The sequence below is a fragment of the Bombina bombina genome, chromosome 2 (assembly GCF_027579735.1).
Source record: "Bombina bombina isolate aBomBom1 chromosome 2, aBomBom1.pri, whole genome shotgun sequence".
In the NCBI taxonomy this organism is placed as follows: Eukaryota; Metazoa; Chordata; class Amphibia; order Anura; family Bombinatoridae; genus Bombina; species Bombina bombina.
This window is the reverse complement of record NC_069500.1, coordinates 818462611-818482585: the sequence shown is the minus strand read 5'-3', so window position 1 is coordinate 818482585 and position 19975 is coordinate 818462611.

The following is a 19975-nucleotide window of genomic DNA, read 5'->3' as shown; positions in this document are numbered from 1 at the left end:
AAACATAGGATTAGTTACTCTAAACTTACAGCACCACGTGAGACGGGTGGCCTGGCGTTGCCTAACTTTGAACTTTATAATTTGGCTGCTCAGTGCAAATTTACTATAGACTGGATGACGGGGCAAGAAAAATTCACAAACACTAAATTGGAAAACACACTGATAAAACCGTGGACACTAGAAATGATACCCCATATGACCCACTCACAGGCGACTAAATATCTAAATGACATTGACCTACTGAACGAACCGGCGAGAGCTTGGAAACTAGCCTGTAAACATCTAGGGGGGGACCACAGGATAATAGCTTATTTACCATGGGGGGGGGAAATCCCGAATTCCCTGCGGGAATCACATCTGAAGCCTTTCTTCACTGGAAAGAGCTAGGATTACGAACAGTGGGCCAGACGTTGATGCCAGGGGGAACCCACATGCACACTTTTGATGAGCTGAGACAGATGTTTGGACTACCTAGGACACACCACTATGCTTACTTACAGGCTAGGCATTACTTTTCCACACTGTTGAGAGGGAGCAGAGGTGGTGAACAGTCACAGATAGTGCAAAGTGTAAGGTTAGTGGAACTGGGCATCACATCAATATCGCCATTATATAAGAAGCTGAATAGAAGCGCAGGCACCTCATGCCTAAGTAGACTTACTGAGCTCTGGAGTTCCCTGTTAGGGGAGGAGGTAACTGGTAAGGACATCGAGGAAAGTATACATAAAGTTAAGCGAGCCACTCTCTCGTCAGAAGTTCGAGAGTCACATTTCAAACTCATACACGACAGCTATATCACACCCAAGAAATTCCAGAAATGGAAAACAGAAAGAGATAATAAGTGCCCAAAGTGTGGGAGGGAAGACGCAGACATTAGACACATGCTATGGAACTGTCCCAAGCTTGTTAGATTTTGGAGGATGACATCTTATTGGGCAAACCTAAGAATGCATACTCACACTAATGAACTGACATTTAGAAACATTACATTGTTAGACTTCGAGGGAATCCCGAGAAACTCTAAACTATTCATGTGTAACATAGTCTTGATAGCCAGGCGACTGATATTTCAGAACTGGCTCAAACATAACCCACCTACTGTGACACAGTTGAAGCAGACACTGTTGAGCCAAATGCTCGTTGAGCAATCAGACGGATTGGGAGACGTCACTAAGAGAGTGAGGTCTTTTGTTACAAAATGGGAACCATTTATTCTTTCGCTCCCAATACCTCTACGTAAAATCGTTATGACGCCCTTTCGAAACACAGAGTACATATTAGAGGCTAACCTGAGAGGCGAGTGGCAGTTTGACTGACTAGGAAATTGAGGACTGGGGGAGTTGAGGTGAAGCAGCCCGAACTGGCAAAAGTTAGTTTAAGTTAATTAAAATTATTTTGTTTATTTGATTATAAGTATAATGTGCCTTATAGGAGAAATGACCGACTGTTCATAGGTCATGAACAGACCATCAACAAGATTGTATTTTTCATGTTAACCACTGACCTACTCAATATTGAAGGTAAGAATCAGAACAGACAAACTTTACAATGTTCCGGTCAGGTTGCTTTCTGTAACATTTTATTTATGTTAAACTATTATTGTCTTGGTCTTTCTGTATTTGGTACACAAAAATAAAGATATTTAAAAAAAAAGAATGATATACAGAGGTTTTGATGTTTAAGTTGTGTAGCTTCATGTGGCTCTGTCCCTATCTTCCCATTCTTAGTTTAAACTTCGCCCGCTTAAAGCTATATACACAGCCTTATATTTGTTTTTTATTGTATTTACCAAACATATATATATATATATATACCGGGACTAGATTATCCAATTATTATGGGAGCCAGCCTAAACATAATTTCAATGGCATCCATATGATATATATTTTGATAACCTATTCGAGAAATAAAGTGCTAATAATATCTAATCTCCATACACCTCAATGTGGTATTATGCTATTCTCATGTATAAAAATAAAACATATGCAAATACCAGATATAATCTAAATAAATATTAGTGATTTAATGTGATATAAATAAGATCTAAATTATTAGGACAAAATATGTCCATGTGCGATACTAATAAATAGTAAAGTGTTATATCAAGAACAATGTCTACCAAGATATGTTATACTAGTGATTTAATACTATTAAATTAGCTTAGTAATAAATGCTTATTCAATATAATGTACTAGCTAAATAAAATTGAAATACAAACGTGAACTAATATTGCAAGGTTAGTGATGCTCTCTATATAAATATATTTAGCTACTAATAAAGCTTCTAAATGGATACACTAATAATCTGTGCAATGTGGATAAGTGATGTGAAATAATATCTTATCATAAAATGTGTGTTGTTAAAAATAAAAAAGAGTGATATAAAATCATATTTTATCATAATATGTATGTTATAAATTAAGGATGGTCGATCCCTCTATAGCATCTATTATATGTAAAAAAAAAAAAAAAAAAAAAAAGTGAATATGCATAATTTCTCCGGTTTTATCATATACCTTCAATTAGCCATGCCACTAAGTACTGGCCATTTTCTGCTAAATATATATTATGTGTGACAGTGTGGATTGTTCTAATATCCCTAAATCTATATATTGCTAAATATATGTTGACTCAGCCTAATTCTACCATGACCCATAGGATCATATTTGGCTAATGACATAATCCAAAAACTATCTTGTACAAGCCACCTGATAGGTGGATTGGTGTAAATATGTCTGGTGCCTATTCTAATGGGCCATCCAATTCTTGTCCCATACATTGTACAACACTACCTACTATGTTGTGCCATCTAATACTAGCCCCATATTATATTGGGTGGTCATATAACCATAAGAAACTCCACCATACTGATAGTGTAATAACTAATGTATATCCCCATGTACATCTAATGTAAAAAATGTGAGCTGTTATCACAAGATATGGGTGATGTAAAGAATAGCCCTTCTTCTCAGAAAGCTGCAGAATCTATCACCTCATTGAGCCCATCAGGGAACAAGGATCCAAATTTATGGATCCAAAATGTCTCCCTTTGGCGCAGCTTTCTGAATCTATTATATTTATTAGAAAATGGAATGCTTTCTAAAGGAGTAATCTTAAAACTACAAGCTTCTCCCTTGTGTTCCTGATTGTGATGTCTGGAGACACTATGTTTATCAGATTTATTTAGAATGTTTCTGAAATGTTCACTCCATCTAGTGCGAATGTTGCGAATAGTACGCCCTAAATACTGTATCCCACACTTGCAGGACAACACATAAATTACATATGTGGAACTGCAAGTGAGGTACTCTCCTATTTGATATAATTCACCAGTGGAATAGGCTTTTATATTTTTGGCACCATGGGTTATATATTGGCACATGTAGCACCTTGATTTTCCACACCTAAAAGTGCCTCCCTGACAAACTTTTTTATTGAATGTGTTCTTAATCGCTTTCTTGGAAATTACCACCTTACTAGGAGCCAGTGATTGTTTAAGATTGGGTGCCCTTCTATAAATGATATTTGGAGAAGCACTTAGGTTCCTTTTAAGGATAGGGTCTTTAAGTAAAATTGGCCAATGTTTTTGTAAGGTTTTCCTAATAAACTTAAAGTTAGAGTTGTATTGTGTAACGAACAATGGTTGTTCTATATTACTAATAGTTTTATTATTAATAGTTTTCTGTGTTTTCATTTTGTTTGGCTCTAGTATGATATAGATCTCTCTAATCTGCAGGCTTTCTTAAACCTATTGTCAATAATCTCAGAGGGATACCCTTTTTCCTTGAATCTATCTATTAAGATTTTAGATTGCTCATAAAACTTTTAATTTGTACTACAATTTCTTTTAATACGACAGAATTGACTAAATGGTATGTTGTGTTTCCATTGCTGATAATGGTTACTTGTATAATGTAAAAAAATATTGCAATCCACAGTTTTGAAATAAGTGCAAGTGCAAATATTATAATCCTTATCCCAAGAGAGTACAAGATCCAAAAACTCAATCATGTCTGGTTGTACATTGGAGGTGAACTGGATGCCCATTTCATTGTCATTCAGATGTGCACAGAAAGAGTGTGCCTCTTCTACTTTCCCCTTAAACACAAATAAAAGATCATCAATGTAACGGCCATAGAACACCAGGCTGCCCCACCAGTTTGAGTTATATATATATTTATCTTCAAAATAACCCATAAAGAGATTGGCAAAACTGGGGGCAAACCTGGTGCCCATGGCCGTACCCTTGACCTGTAATTAAAACTCATCTAAAAATTTAAAATAATTGTGCTTTAAAATAAAATCAATAAGTCTCAATAAATATTCCTTCTGTATTGCAGGCATAAACAAATCATCTTCTAAATAATGTCTAACCATTGACAGTCCTAATTCATGAGATATGTTAGAGTACAGGGCACTAACATCTGCAGTTACCCATATAACATTTTTAGCACATTTTACCTCTTGAAGTTTTTGTATTAAATCCGTAGTGTCACGGATAAATGATGGAAGATTTTGAACATACCTTTGTAGATAGCTATCTATATATTCCGATAATTTGTCGGTCAAACTGTTAATGCCTGCAATAATCGGCCTACCCGGTGGTTGTGTGGAGCTCTTATGGATCTTAGGAAGATGGTAGTAGTAAGGGATAGAAGGATGTAATGGAGTAAAAAAATCTCCTTTCTTTGGAATTTAATATTCCCTCACTACTACCAAATTCCAAGATCTGCAAAAGTTTTTTCAAAAATATCTGTGTTGGATCCATATCCAATTTTCTATAATATTCATCATTATGAAGAATGTTCTGTGCCTCACTCACATAATCAGTATAGTCCTGGAGGACTATGCCACCCCCTTTATCCGCCTGCCTAATTACCAATGAAGAGTCATTGGCAAGTGATTTCAAAGCTCTATATTCATTAGGCCAAAGTTTTTTGTGACCTTTGGGGAATTTCGGTATTTTCTCTAAATCCTCCATGACTAGCTGCTGGAACAAATCAATATATGTAACATCCTCCTTTGGAGGGTTGAAATTTGATGGTGGTGCCAAAGAGGTATGTATGTAACCCTCATACAATTCTTCTACCAACAGATCAGGTTCCACATATAGTGTTTGCATTTGTGTGCCACTATTCATACTATCAGTAAGGATAGGAATTCCTGTAATATCCTTTCTTTTGAGGGTCTTAATGGCGAAGTACCTTTGTAAGGCCAATTTTCTTGTGTATTTATTTAAATCCACAAATAAGTCAAATATTTTATGGGGATTCGGCGGGCAGAAGGATAAGCCTCTCCCAAGTATTCTTACTTCATCATCCGATAACTTATGTGAGGATAGATTAAATATACCCTTTGCTAGTTTCTGTAATTGCTCTTTTTTTTGAGGAGTGCCCTCTCCCTCGTCTTCCCCGTTTGGAAAAGGTCTTTTCTTTTTTTGTTGCTGATGTTGTTGTGGTTGATGTAGTGTATTTGGGGGGCCTATATTTCTCCTCCATAGAGGTGCCAGATTGCGTACCCCTAAAAAATCAGCATTAGATGTAGAAGTTACTTCTACCCTTTGTTGGTTAATATCCCTCATAGTGTTATTGACTGGGGGTTTATTAAAATTAGATCTCCCGCAGTCTTCTCTATTGGGATTGTTTTGAAGTGACTCATACCTATTGTGTAGTGGAATAAAGTTAGGATTTGGATAAGACTGATCTGTGTGGGGGTGGGTCTTATAGGTATCATATTGATGGTTATATGAATATGAATTACCTTTCTTACCGGACCCATGTTGGGGATTTCTATTCTGAGTATCTTCTCTATCCCTATAATGACCTTGTTGTTGTGTGGGTGTATTCCTATAAAAATTAGAGGATGTATTTTTATTCTGATTATGATTTTTGTTATGATTTCTGTTCTTATTGTATTGGACTGTTGTCCAACCATTATTGGTTTCTTTTTTCTCAGATGCTTTCTTATTATAGGAATAAACTATCCCTTCAGCATAATCCTCCTCATCTCTCTTAAATTTTCCATTTTTTATTCTGATAATCTCATTCTGATAGTCATCCACCATTTTGATGGTCTCAGTGTTTAATCTATGATACTCAGAATGTTCATTCATGGGCTCTAACTCTTTTTGCACTACATCAATCTCTATTTCAAGAGCATTAACCAACTTTTGTCTGAGATCAATCAGTAAATCTATCAAATTAAAAGATGATTCATCCAAGATCTCATACCATTTTTTGGTCAGATCAGGATCATTTTTAAATGAGCAATGCTTAAAGATTCTGAGCCCCCTTGGAATTTGTCTTTTTCTTTGTATTTTTTAAGGCAGTCAAGGTCCCACCAGTGTCTATGTTCATTTTTGAGTAATTCTCCTAGTTTGGAGAATAAAGTATCTATACTCTTGATCACTAGGGGACCCTGACTGTCTCTTTCTACCCCAGAGGGAGGATTAAATGAATTTCTTCTACTGATTCTCTCCTTAGCAGACAACATAATTACTGTTTTAATTAATAAGATGTACTAAACTTAACTATGTAATAGCTATATTGATAATAGAAAACAGATGTGGCTATAGTCGTGTGCCAACCAAAGAACAATTCTAATCCAAAATGTATTGATGTACAACTCCAACTAACTAAATTAAAAAGCTGCTCCCCTATAATACAAAGCCAAGAAAGTAACGATGTATACCATTAGCAAAAAATGTGACAATAGTCACTAGAGGGCGCTAGTATGATAATGTGTACTATAGAGATATCTTAACACTTCCCTAAAGTGAAGTTCACCATAAATGGACAACGTGTTAAATGATATTGCACACAATCATAACATCAAATAATCCCTTATAGGTGTCAATATTGTAAAATGGGTGGCGCTATTGCTATTCAAAATGGACAAATATGAAATAAAAGCAAGTATGATAATAAAATTATAAAAGAAGCTGCACCTCTTAAACCTTGAGCTTAAAAAGCTGTGGGATAAACGATGTAGATGTGGAAACACAACAAGAGGGCGCTACAGAAGGGCACTATAAAATGTGCTGCTGAAAGGAAACGAGCAGTGAATAACCCATACAATATACAGTATCCGTTAAGTACTATATAGTGAGAACGGATAGTGGACCCTCACTGTGTGTTGGTATCTCAATAATCAGTCCACAGTACAGTGATCTAAACAAAACCGTCCATAACTTGACATGGATATCCCTGTAGGCGAAAAATGAATCTCAGCGGACTCCTTCTATCCCTTTCAAACAGCAGATGGATCTGTGAAGGTGGAAAACAAACAGGAACAACCCATGTGTGTATCTGCAGCAAAAGCGGCCCAAACTTGCACAAGTATTCTATGTTCATTTAGCTTTAAGCGGGCGAAGTTTAAACTAAGAATGGGAAGATAGGGACAGCGCCACATGAAGCTACACAACTTAAACATCAAAACCTCTGTATATAATTCTTATTATGAAGGATAACATATACTCCTTCATATATTTAGGAAGACTAAATGAATGTTATTGAAACAGTGTAACGACATGTACCACACTGTATTTAAGTCATAGTAACATTACGTTGGATAAATCAGCAGGCTCGTGATAGATGAGTTCTGGTTATGCACCGGAGGAGAATTTGTATATGTCTAATTGCAAGAATACAGTCCCCGATTTCACTCGATCAGTATATTGCTAATTTAAGTTTAGTTTTTATGGGAGATGTGTTTTAACTTAGGATCACATAACGACTCAAAGGAAAAAAAGTTTTATCATAGCAACATGTTATTAGTCAATTATATCACTAATGACTAGGAGGGCGTTGTTCTGTAGTGCTGTTTGGATTGGAGAATTACAAGCAGCTATTGGTCAGACGTCACACACCCCCTTTCTGGGGAAGGGGGAGGGAGTGAGCATAGGTATGGTAATGAGCGGCAATATATAGCCGGTTTAAATGTTGGTTTTATTATGCCTGAGGAAACGGCCACGTTGTAGCCGAGAAACGCGTAGCAAATCACACTATTTTTAACCATTTGTGAAATAAGGATCACTGTGTGTAACAATGATTAAAGGACTTTTTGTTTTTATATATCATTGTCTGTGAGTTCTTTACACAAGTGAACAATCTCATTACCATATCGTTGGGGCCATTGTCTGCAAGCGGAGCACCGGTTGCCTGGAGGAGCACCATTGGAGGAAGCAAGCAGCCAGGAGAGCGTTTACCGCTGCAGGGAGATTGCTGACCAGAGAGAGCGAGCTGGTTAGCTCAGACAACCAGTCGGCTTCTACTAGCACATAGGTGTGCTTAGCAAAAGTGTGAGTACCCTGAACATAGAATACTTGTGCAAGTTTGGGCCGCTTTTGCTGCAGATACACACATGGGTTGTTCCTGTTTGTTTTCCACCTTTACAGATCCATCTGCAGTTTGAAAGGGATAGAAGGAGTCCGCTGAGATTCATTTTTCGCCTACAGGGATATCCATGTCAAGTTATGGACGGTTTTGTTTAGATCACTGTACTGTGGACTGATTATTGAGATACCAACACACAGTGAGGGTCCACTATCCGTTCTCACTATATAGTACTTAACGGATACTGTATATTGTATGGGTTATTCACTGCTCATTTCATTTCAGCAGCACATTTTATAGTGCCCTTCTGTAGCGCCCTCTTGTTGTGTTTCCACATCTACTCTTTCTGTAAAGAAGTGTTTAATCAAATTATTCCTGTATCTACTACCCTTCAGCTTGAGATCATGACCCCTTGTTCTTGAATTTGTCTTTTTATGAAAAATATGGAAAATACTAATCCCCTTTATATACTTGAAAGTTACTATCATATCACCTGTGTATTTTCTAGTAAGTTTTATTTCTCCAACATTGGTGTGTCCGGTCCACGGCTTCATCCTTACTTGTGGGATATTCTCTTCCCCTACAGGAAATGGCAAAGAGAGCACCCAGCAAGAGCTGTCCATATAGCCCCCCCTCTGGCTCCGCCCCCCCAGTCATTTGCTTTGCCGCTCTGAACAAGTAGCATCTCCACGGGGATGGTAAAGAGTATGTGGTGTTAGTTGTAGTTTTTTATTCTTCTATCAAGAGTTTGTTATTTTAAAATAGTGCCGGTTTGTACTATTTACTCTACAACAGAAAATGAAGAAGATTTCTGTTAAAGAGGAGTATGATTTTAGCACTAGTAACTAAAATCCATTACTGTTCCCACGCAGGGCTGTTGAAACCAGAGAACTTCAGTTGGGGGGAACAGTTTGCAGGCTTATCTGCTTCAGGTATGATCAGTCATATTTCTAACAAGACATGTTAATGCTAGAAGACTGTCAGTTTTTCCCTTAAGGGATAAGGAAGTCATTTTCTTAGACTCATAACAGATTAAGGCTTATAAATGGGCTCTATACTGGTTGACACTATTGTGGGCTAAATCGATTGGTTTATATCATATTTATATGGCATTTAGAGTGTGTTTGTGTAATTAAAAACACTTTGGGAATGTTTTTTTCGCCTGGCAGTTGGTTAGACTACTATTCCATTCAGAAAGGCCCCTTCACTCAGAGGAAGGAGGCCCCATTTTCGCGCCTCAATTGCGCAGTTTTCTTCCAAGGCAGTGCATGCAGTTTCATGTGAGGGGTCCTGTGGCTCAAAAAAATGGACTCAGGAAGGTTTACTTCAGTGGTAAATAACTCTCAGGGAAGGTAAAAAGCCGCAGCAAGGCTGTGGCAGTGATTGTAGTGTGTTAAGATTGTTGATTTGAACAAATAGCTACGGTTTGCTCATTTTAAGGGTTAAAGTCTTGAAACTTGGTGTGCAATACTTTCAATGCATTAGGACACAGGGGTGCAAATTTTGAAAAAATCGGATATTGCCTTCATAGTTTTTCAAACTTGCAGAAATAAAGGGTGCCTTTTTATTATTTAAAGGGACAGTAACGATTTTGTTTAAAAACGTTTTTATTGCATTATTAGCCTGCCAAATTCTGTCTAACATGTCTGTACCTTCAGATAGCATATGTTCTGTGTGTATAGAGGCCAAGGTGGTTCCCCCTTTAACTATTTGTGCAAAATGTGCCAGGGCATCCAAACAAAGTCAGGACAGTGATGTCACATTTAATAGAATTGCCCAAGATGAAGAAAGTGGGGATAGTTCCTCATCCTCTCCTTCTGTGTCAACACCAGTTTTGCCCGCGCAGGCGATACCTAGTACATCTAGCGCGCCAATGCTTGTTACTATGCAGCAATTAACTGCAGTAATGGATAATTCTATAGCAAATTTATTATCCAAACTGCCATCATTTCCTAGAAAGCGTGATTGCTCAGTTTTAAACACAGAGGATGAGCAAGTTGGCGCTGACGATAACTTATTTGTTGTACCCTCACATCAATCTGAATTGGCAGTGAGGGAGGGTCTGTCTGAAGGGGAAGTTTCTGATTCAGGAAAAGTTTCTCAGCAGGCTGATATCGTGGCATTTAAATTTAAGTTAGAACATCTCCGTGCCCTGCTTAAGGAGGTGCTAACTACGCTCGATGATTGTGATTCTTTGGTAATTCCAGAGAAGCTGTGCAAAATGGACAAATTCTTAGAGGTCCCAGTGCACGCTGATGCCTTTCCGATACCCAAGAGGGTGGCGGACATAGTGTCTAAGGAGTGGGAAAGGCCAGGTATACCTTTTGTTCCACCTCCTATATTCAAGAAAATGTTCCCCATTGTCGACCCCAGAAGGGACGCATGGCAAACGGTTCCTAAGGTTGAGGGGGCAGTTTCAACGCTAGCCAAGCGCACAACTATTCCTATTGAGGACAGTTGCGCTTTCAAAGATCCTATGGATAAAAAATTGTAAGGATTGCTAAAAAAGATATTTGTCCAGCAAGGTTTCCTTCTTCAACCAATTTCGTGCATTATTCCTGTCACCACGGCAGCGTCTTTTTGGTTCGAGGAACTAGAAAATTCGCTCCAAAAGGAGACTCCATATGATGAAGTCATGGACAGAATTCACGCACTGAAGTTGGCTAATTCCTTTATCTTGGATGCCGCTTTCCAATTGGCTAAGTTAGCGGCGAAAAATTCAGGTTTTGCTATAGTGGCGCGCAGAGCGCTTTGGCTAAAATCTTGGTCGGCAGATGTGTCGTCCAAAAATAAATTGCTTAATATTCCTTTCAAGGGTAAGACCCTTTTTGGGCCGGAATTGAAAGAGATTATTTCTGATATTACTGGTGGTAAGGGCCATGCCCTCCCACAGGATAAGCTTTTCAAGGCTAAGAACAAATCTAATTTTCGTTCCTTTCGCAATTTCAGGAACGGACCAAATCCTAACTCTGCAGCCTCTAGACAAGAAGGCAACGCTTCCCAGCCTAAACCAGCATGGAAACCATTGCAAGGCTGGAACAAGGGTAAACAGTCCAAGAAGCCTGCTGCTGCTACCAAGACAGCATGAAGGGGTAACCCCCGATCCGGGACCGGATCTAGTAGGGGGCAGACTTTCTCTCTTTGCTCAGGCTTGGGCAAGAGATGTTCCGGATCCCTGGGCACTAGAAATAGTCTCTCAGGGGTATCTTCTAGAGTTCAAGGAACTTCCTCCAAGGGGAAGGTTCCACATGTCTCGCTTATCTTCAGACCAGATAAAGAGACAGGCATTCTTACATTGCATAGGAGACCTATTAAAGATGGGAGTGATACACCCAGTTCCAACAGCGGAACAAGGCCTGGGTTTTTACTCAAACCTGTTCGTAGTTCCCAAAAAAGAGGGAACCTTCAGACCAATTCTGGATTTAAAAATTCTAAACAAATTCCTCAGAGTTCCATCTTTCAAAATGGAAACCATTCGGACGATTTTACCAACAATCCAGGAGGGTCAATATATGACTACCGTGGTTTCAAAGGATGCGTACCTGCATATTCCTATCCACAAATATCATCATCAGTTCCTGAGGTTTGCCTTTCTGGACAAACATTATCAGTTCGTGGCTCTTCCATTCGGTTTAGCCACTGCTCCCAGAATTTTCACAAAGGTGCTAGGGTCCCTTCTAGCGGTGCTAAGGCCGAGGGGCATTGCTGTAGCACCTTACCTAGACAACATTCTAATCCAAGCGTCGTCTCTTTCCAAAGCAAAGGTTCATACAGACATTGTATTAGCCTTTCTCAGGTCTCACGGGTGGAAGGTGAACATGGAAAAGAGTTCCCTGTCCCCGTCCACAAGTTTTCCTTTTCTGGGAACAATAATAGATTCTGTAAAAATGAAAATATTTCTGACAGAGGTCAGAAAGTTAAAGCTTCTAAACGCTTGTCAAGTTCTTCAATCTATTCCTCAGCCTTCCATAGCTCAGTGCATGGAGGTAATAGGATTAATGGTTGCAGCAATGGACGTGGTTCCTTTTGCTCGAATTCATCTAAGACCATTGCAACTGTGCATGCTCAAACAGTGGAATGGGGATTATGCAGACTTGTCTCCCCAGATTCAAGTAGACCAGGTAACCAGAGACTCACTCCGCTGGTGGTTGACTCAGGATCACCTGTCTCAGGGAATGAGTTTCCGCAGACCAGAGTGGGTCATCGTCACGACCGACGCCAGTCTCTTAGGCTGGGGCGTGGTCTTGGACTCCCTGAAAGCTCAGGGTCTATGGTCTCTGGAAGAGTCTCTTCTCCTGATAAACATTTTGGAGCTGAGAGCGATATTCAATGCGCTCCTGGCTTGGCCTCAACTAGCGGAGGCCGGATTCATAAGATTTCAGTCGGACAACATGACGACTGTAGTGTACATCAATCATCAGAGTTCCTTGGTGATGAGAGAGGTATCCAAGATCATCAAATGGGTGGAGGATCACTCCTGCCATCTATCTGCAATTCACATCCCAGGAGTAGACAACTGGGAGGCGGATTATTTGAGTCGTCAGACTTTCCATCCGGGGGAGTGGGAACTCCACCCGGAGGTCTTTGTCCAGTTAACTCAACTATGGGGCACTCCAGATATGGATCTGATGGCGTCTCGTCAGAACTACAAGGTTCCTCGATACGGGTCCAAATCCAGGGATCCCAAGGCGATACTAGTGAATGCATTGGTGGCGCCTTGGTCGTTCAATCTAGCTTATGTGTTTCCACCGTTCCCTCTCCTTCCCAGGCTTGTAGCCAGGATCAAACAGGAGAAGGCCTCAGTGATGCTGATCGCTCCTGCGTGGCCACGCAGGACTTGGTATGCAGACCTGGTGAATATGTCATCGGCTCCACCATGGAAGCTACCTTTGAGACAGGATCTTCTAGTACAAGGTCCATTCGAACATCCAAATCTAGTCTCTCTGCAACTGACTGCTTGGAAATTGAACGCTTGAGTCTATCTAAGCGTGGGTTTTCAGATTCGGTTATAGATACTCTGATTCAGGCCAGGAAGCCTGTGACTAGGAAAATTTACCATAAGATATGGAAAAAATATATCTGTTGGTGCGACTCCAAGGGATACTCTTGGAGTAAAATTAAAATTCAGAGGATACTTTCCTTTCTCCAAGAGGGTTTGGATAAAGGTTTGTCAGCTAGTTCTCTAAAAGGACAGATATCTGCTCTGTCTGTTTTGTTGCACAAACGTCTGGCAGCAGTGCCAGATATACAGGTGTTTGTACAGGCTTTAGTCAGAATCAAGCCTGTCTACAGACCTTTGACTCCTCCATGGAGTCTAAATTTAGTTCTTTCAGTTCTTCAAGGGGTTCCGTTTGAACCTTTGCATTCCATAGATATTAAGTTACTATCTTGGAAAGTTCTGTTTTTAGTTGCTATTTCTTCTGCTAGAAGAGTTTCTGAATAATCTGCTTTACAGTGTTCTCCTCCCTATCTGGTATTTCATGCAGATAAGGTAGTTTTACGTACCAAACCTGGTTTTCTTCCAAAAGTAGTTTCCAGGAATATTAACCAGGAAATAGTTGTTCCTTCCCTATGTCCGAATCCAGTTTCGAAGAAGGAACGTTTGTTACACAACCTAGATGTGGTCCGTGCTTTGAAATTCTATTTAGAAGCAACAAAGGATTTCAGACAAACTTCATCCTTGTTTGTCGTGTATTCTGGTAAGAGGAGAGGGCAGAAAGCTACTGCTACCTCTCTTTCTTTTTGGCTGAAAAGCATCATCTGATTGGCTTATGAGACTGCCAGACGGCAGCCTCCTGAACGAATTACAGCTCATTCTACTAGAGCTGTGGCTTCCACATGGGCCTTCAAGAATGAGGCTTCTGTTGATCAGATCTGTAAGGCAGCGACTTGGTCTTCTCTGCATACTTTTGCAAAATTTTACAAATTCGATACTTATGCTTCTTCGGAGGCTGTTTTTGGGAGAAAGGTTTTGCAAGCCGTGGTGCCTTCTGTTTAGGTAACCTGATTTGCTCCCTCCCTTCATCCGTATCCTAAAGCTTTGGTATTGGTTCTCACAAGTAAGGATGAAGCCGTGGACCGGACACACCAATGTTGGAGAAAACAGAATTTATGTTTACCTGATAAATTTCTTTCTCCAACGGTGTGTCCGGTCCACGGCCTGCCCTGGTTTTTAATCAGGTTTGAAAAATTTCTTTCTTTATACACTACAGTCACCACGGCACCCTATAGTTTCTCCTTTTTCTCCTAACCGTCGGTCGAATGACTGGGGGGCGGAGCCAGAGGGGGGGCTATATGGACAGCTCTTGCTGGGTGCTCTCTTTGCCATTTCCTGTAGGGGAAGAGAATATCCCACAAGTAAGGATGAAGCCGTGGACCGGACACACCTTTGGAGAAAGAAATTTATCAGGTAAACATAAATTCTGTTTTTTTAGACAATTTTGCTAGCCCTCATTTGCACAGATTCAAGTTTGCTTATATCCTTCTGAAGATGCTGTATGTCCTCCAGAACTGCACACAATACTCAAGATGCAGCGATATGCAGCGTTGCCCGCAAAAGCCGGCGACGCCAAATTTTGCGCTGGTATGGTATCCTATATACGGCGTAACCTAGAAGTTACGCTCGTATATTTCACCCTTCAGCCGTAGTTTTTTGGCCCATAGAGTGATATACCAAACCCGCGCAGTTTGGTATCCAATATACAGCGTAAGGACTTACGTGGCGAAAATGGAGAAATCTTACTCCATTTTCACCTCACCACAAAATGCAGGCGTAGTAAGCCTTATGCTGAGTATTGGAGCCCCGTAACTCCCCGTAACACCTAACACATGCGCAATATCTATCTACCTGTCAACCGCAATCCCCCGCTGCAATCACTAATAAAGTGTTTAACCCCTAAACCGCTGCTCCCGGACCCCGCCGCCACCTATATTATATGTATTACCCCCTAATCTGACCCCCCTACACCGCCGCCACCTATATTATATGTATTACCCCCTAATATGATCCCCCTACACCGCCGCCACCTATTTTAAATATATTACCCCCTAATATGATCCCCCTACACTGCCGCTAGCTAAATTAAATATATTAACCCCTAATCTAATCCCCCTACACCGCCGCCACCTATATTAACGATATTAACCCCTAATCTGAGCCCCCTACACCGCTGCCACCTACTTTAAATATATTAACCCATAAACCTAAGTCTAACCTTAACACCCCCTAACTTAATTATTATTGAAATAAATCTAAATAATATAATATTAACTAAATTATTCCTATTTAAAACAAAATATTTACCTATAAAATAAACCCTAAGATAGCTACAATATAATTAATAATTACATTGTAGCTAGCCTAGGGTTTATTTTTATTTTACAGGTAACTTTGTATTTATTTTAACTAGGTACAATAGCTATTAAATAGTTAATAACTATTTAATAGCTACCTAGTTAAAATAATTACCAAATTACCTGAAAAATAAATCCTAACCTAAGTTACCATTACACCTAACACTACACTATCAATAAATTAATTAAATAAACTACAATTATCTAAACTAAAATACAATTAAATACACTAAACTATATTACAAAAACAAACACTAAATTACAAAAAATAAAAAAAGATTACAAGAATTTTAAGCTAATTACACCTAATCTAAGCCTCCTAATAAAATAAAAAAGCCCCCCAAAATAATAAAATTTCCCTACCCTAAACTAAATTACAAAAGTAATCAGCTCTATTACCAGCCCTTAAAAGTGCCTTTTGCAGGGCATTGCCCCAAAGTAATCAGCTCTTTTACCTGTAAAAAAAAGAACAACCCCCACCATTACAACCCACCACCCACACACCCCTACTCTAAAACCCACCCGATCCCCCCTTAAAAAACCTAAGTCTAACACCCAAGTGCTCCTTACCTGTCCTGAAGACCGGCGGAGAAGGTCCTGTTCCAGGCGGTGAAGTCTTCTTCCAAGCGGCGACATCTTCTTCTTCCAGGAACCAGCCGGCACGGAGCGGAGGAGTTGAAGACCGATGACCGCGGAGCTGAAGACTGACCACTCTGGAACTGAAGACCGGCGATGCTGGAACTGAAGATCGGCAACGCTGGAACTGAAGACCAGAGCCATGGAGCGTGGAGGATCCTCTTCATACGATCGCTACCGTACACTGAATAGGAATTCAAGGTATGCGATTAAAAATGGCGTCCCTTGAATTCCTTTTGGCTGATTTGAGCCTTCAAATTAAAATCAGCCAATTGGATGAGAGCTACTGTAATTCTATTGGCGGATTTGAATAACCAATAGAATAAGAGCTACTGTAATTCTATTGGCTATTCTAATCAGCCAATAGAATTACAGTAGCTCTTATTCTATTGGCTATTCAAATCAGCCAATAGAATTACAGTAGCTCTCATCCGATTGGCTGATTTAAATTTGAAGGCTCAAATTAGCCAATAGGAATTCAAGGGACGCCATTTTTAATCGCGTACCTTGAATTCCTATTCAATGTATGGCGGAGATCGTATGAAGAGGATCCTCAACGCTCCATGGCTCCGGTCTTCAGTTCCAGCATCGCCGATCTTCAGTTCCAGCATCGCCGGTCTTCAGTTCCAGAGTGGACGGTCTTCAGCTCCGCGGTCATCGGTCTTCAACTCCTCCACTCCACGCCGGCTGGTTCCAGAAGAAGAAGATGTCGCCGCTTGGAAGAAGACTTCACCGCCTGGAACAGGACCTTCTCCGCCGGTCTTCAGGACAGGTAAGGAGCATTTGGGTGTTAGACCTAGGTTTTTTTTAAGGGGGGATTGGGTGGGTTTTAGAGTAGGGGTGTGTGGGTGGTGGGTTGTAATGGGGGGTTGTTCTTTTTTTTACAGGTAAAAGAGCTGATTACTTTGGGGCAATGGCCCGCAAAAGGCCCTTTTAAGGGCTGGTAATAGAGCTGATTACTTTTGTAATTTTGTTTAGGGTAGGGAAATTTTATTATTTTGGGGGTCTTTTTTATTTTATTAGGGGGCTTAGATTAGGTGTAATTACCTTAAAATTCTTGTAATCTTTTTTTATTTTTTGCAATTTAGTGTTTGTTTTTTTTGTAATATAGTTTAGTGTATTTAATTGTATTTTAGTTTAGATAATTGTAGTTTATTTAATTAATTTATTGATAGTGTAGTGTTAGGTGTAATGGTAATTTAGGTTAGGATTTATTTTACAGGTAATTTTGTAATTATTTTAACTTGGTAGCTATTAAATAGTTATTAACTATTTAATAGCTATTGTACCTAGTTAAAATAAATACAAAGTTACCTGTAAAATAAAAATAAACCCTAGGCTAGCTACAATGTAATTATTAATTATATTGTAGCTATCTTAGGGTTTATTTTATAGGTAAGTATTTAGTTTTAAATAGGAATAATTTAGTTAATATTAATATTATTTAGATTTATTTCAATAATAATTAAGTTAGGGGGTGTTAGGGTTAGACTTAGATTTAGGGGTTAATATATTTAAAATAGGTGGCGGTGGTGTAGGGGGATCATATTAGGGGGTAATATATTTAAAATAGGTGGTGGCGGTGTAGGGGGATCATATTAGGGGGTAATACATATAATATAGGTGGCGGCGGTGTAGGGGGGGTCAGATTAGGGGGTAATACATATAATATAGGTGGCGGCTGTGTAGGGGGGTCAGATTAGGGGGTAATACATATAATATAGGTGGCGGCGGTGTAGGGGGGTCAGATTAGGGGGTAATACATATAATATAGGTGGTGGCGGGGTCCAGGAGCGATGGTTTAGGGGTTAATACATTTATTGTTAGGAGTGAGAGGGGGGATTGCGGATAGAGGGGTATACGTGTCGGGCTATTTTTGGGAGGCGTGTTAGACAGTTACGGGAGATTTTATACTTTAGTTAGTTTTTTTTTAGGCGGCGACAGTTGCTAAAGTGCCGTAAGTCACTGGCGACTCCAGAAATTTGTACTTATGCTTATTTCTGGACATCGCCAGTTTGTCCGACTTACGGCACTTTAGCAACTGTCGGCACCATATATGTGATAGCTCGATGTTCGAGGTCAAACTATGGGCGGCGCAGGTTTCCACGCTTACGCCGAAACCTGTGCAGCATATCGGATTGCGCCCATGATCTGTAAAGTGGCATAAGAACCTTACTATTTCTGCTGCAAATACCTCTACCAACACAAACAAGCATTCTACTGGCCTTAATCGCTGCAATACTACATTGTTTACTACATTTTAAATAATCTGAAACAATAATTCCAAAGTCCCGTTCCTCATTTGTAACAGTCAGTTAAGTGTCATTAAGCCTGTAATTAACATTTGGATGTTTCTTTCCTAAATGCATAATTTTGCAATTTGCAGTGTTAAACTTTAGATCCCAGTCATTTGTCCACTCCTCTAATTTTTAGGTCACTTCGCATTTTCTGTACCCCCTACTGGAACATCACTAGTAACTACCCTATGTACTGAATCTACTCTTTTTACTAAGACACTCTATTATCTATCCTTAAGCCGGCATTCTACCAAGCTCACAGTTTTTGAGTCTAGACCTAGGAGATACAGTTTGTGAATGAGTTTGTTGTGTGGGACAGTGCCAAATGCTTTGCTGAAAACTATATATGCTACATCAACTGCTCCACCCTGGTCTAATACTTGATACATATTCAAAGAAATCAATTAGATTAGTCAGACATGATCTCCCTGAAGTAAAACCATGCTGATTTTGGTCCTCTAAATTGTTTGTCTTTATGTAAGTCATAATTCTTTCTTTTAACAGACTTTCCATTATTTTCCCTACTACTGAAGTTAAACTGACTGGCCTGTAGTTATCAGATTCTTTATTATTGTCCTTTTTATAATTAGGTACGGTCTCCAGTCATCTGGAACTCCTGTCAATAGTGACTGATTAAGCAGATCAGTTAATGGGACAGTTAGCACAGATCGAAGTTCCTTTTAAAAACCTTGGATGAATATTATCCGGACCCACTGTCTTTTTTACATTTATTTTTGATAATGCCAATAAAACCTCATTCTCTGTAAAAAGATTTGTGCTATGTCCATTTCCATTTTGCTTTCTATTATGCACCCAGTTTACATACCTCCTCATTCTGTTTTATAACTTGTCAAAAATATTAAAAGGCATTAAAGGCAAATTAAACACTAAAACCATTTTAGAAGCAATATATTATTCCCGCTTCCCTCTTAGGGTTGCCAGGTGTCCAGTATTTAAACGGACAGTCCAGTATTTTACCAGGCTTGCTGCCCAGTAAAACCTTCACAAATATACTGGACACTTTGTTAAAAAAAAAAAAAATCACAAATGTTAGTAAAGGTAAAAGGCCTCCTGTGCCTAAACATATTTCAAATATGGAGCAGAAAGAAGGGAGAGGTAGCCAAAGAGGGCCAAATCCCTTTTGTTTGAATGTGTTACTGGCAGCCAGAGGTAAAATTATTGATTTGTATGTTACTAGCAGCCAAGGGGTAAAATGACTGCTCAGTTGTGAAAAATGTACATGTGGGTTCAAGAGTGGGGTCTGAGGTAGAGCTTTTTTGGGGGCAATTTGTGAACCCACCTTCCCTCGTGTCCAGTCACTGACAGACTGCCTTTCAGACACCTGCAGTGTAACTTA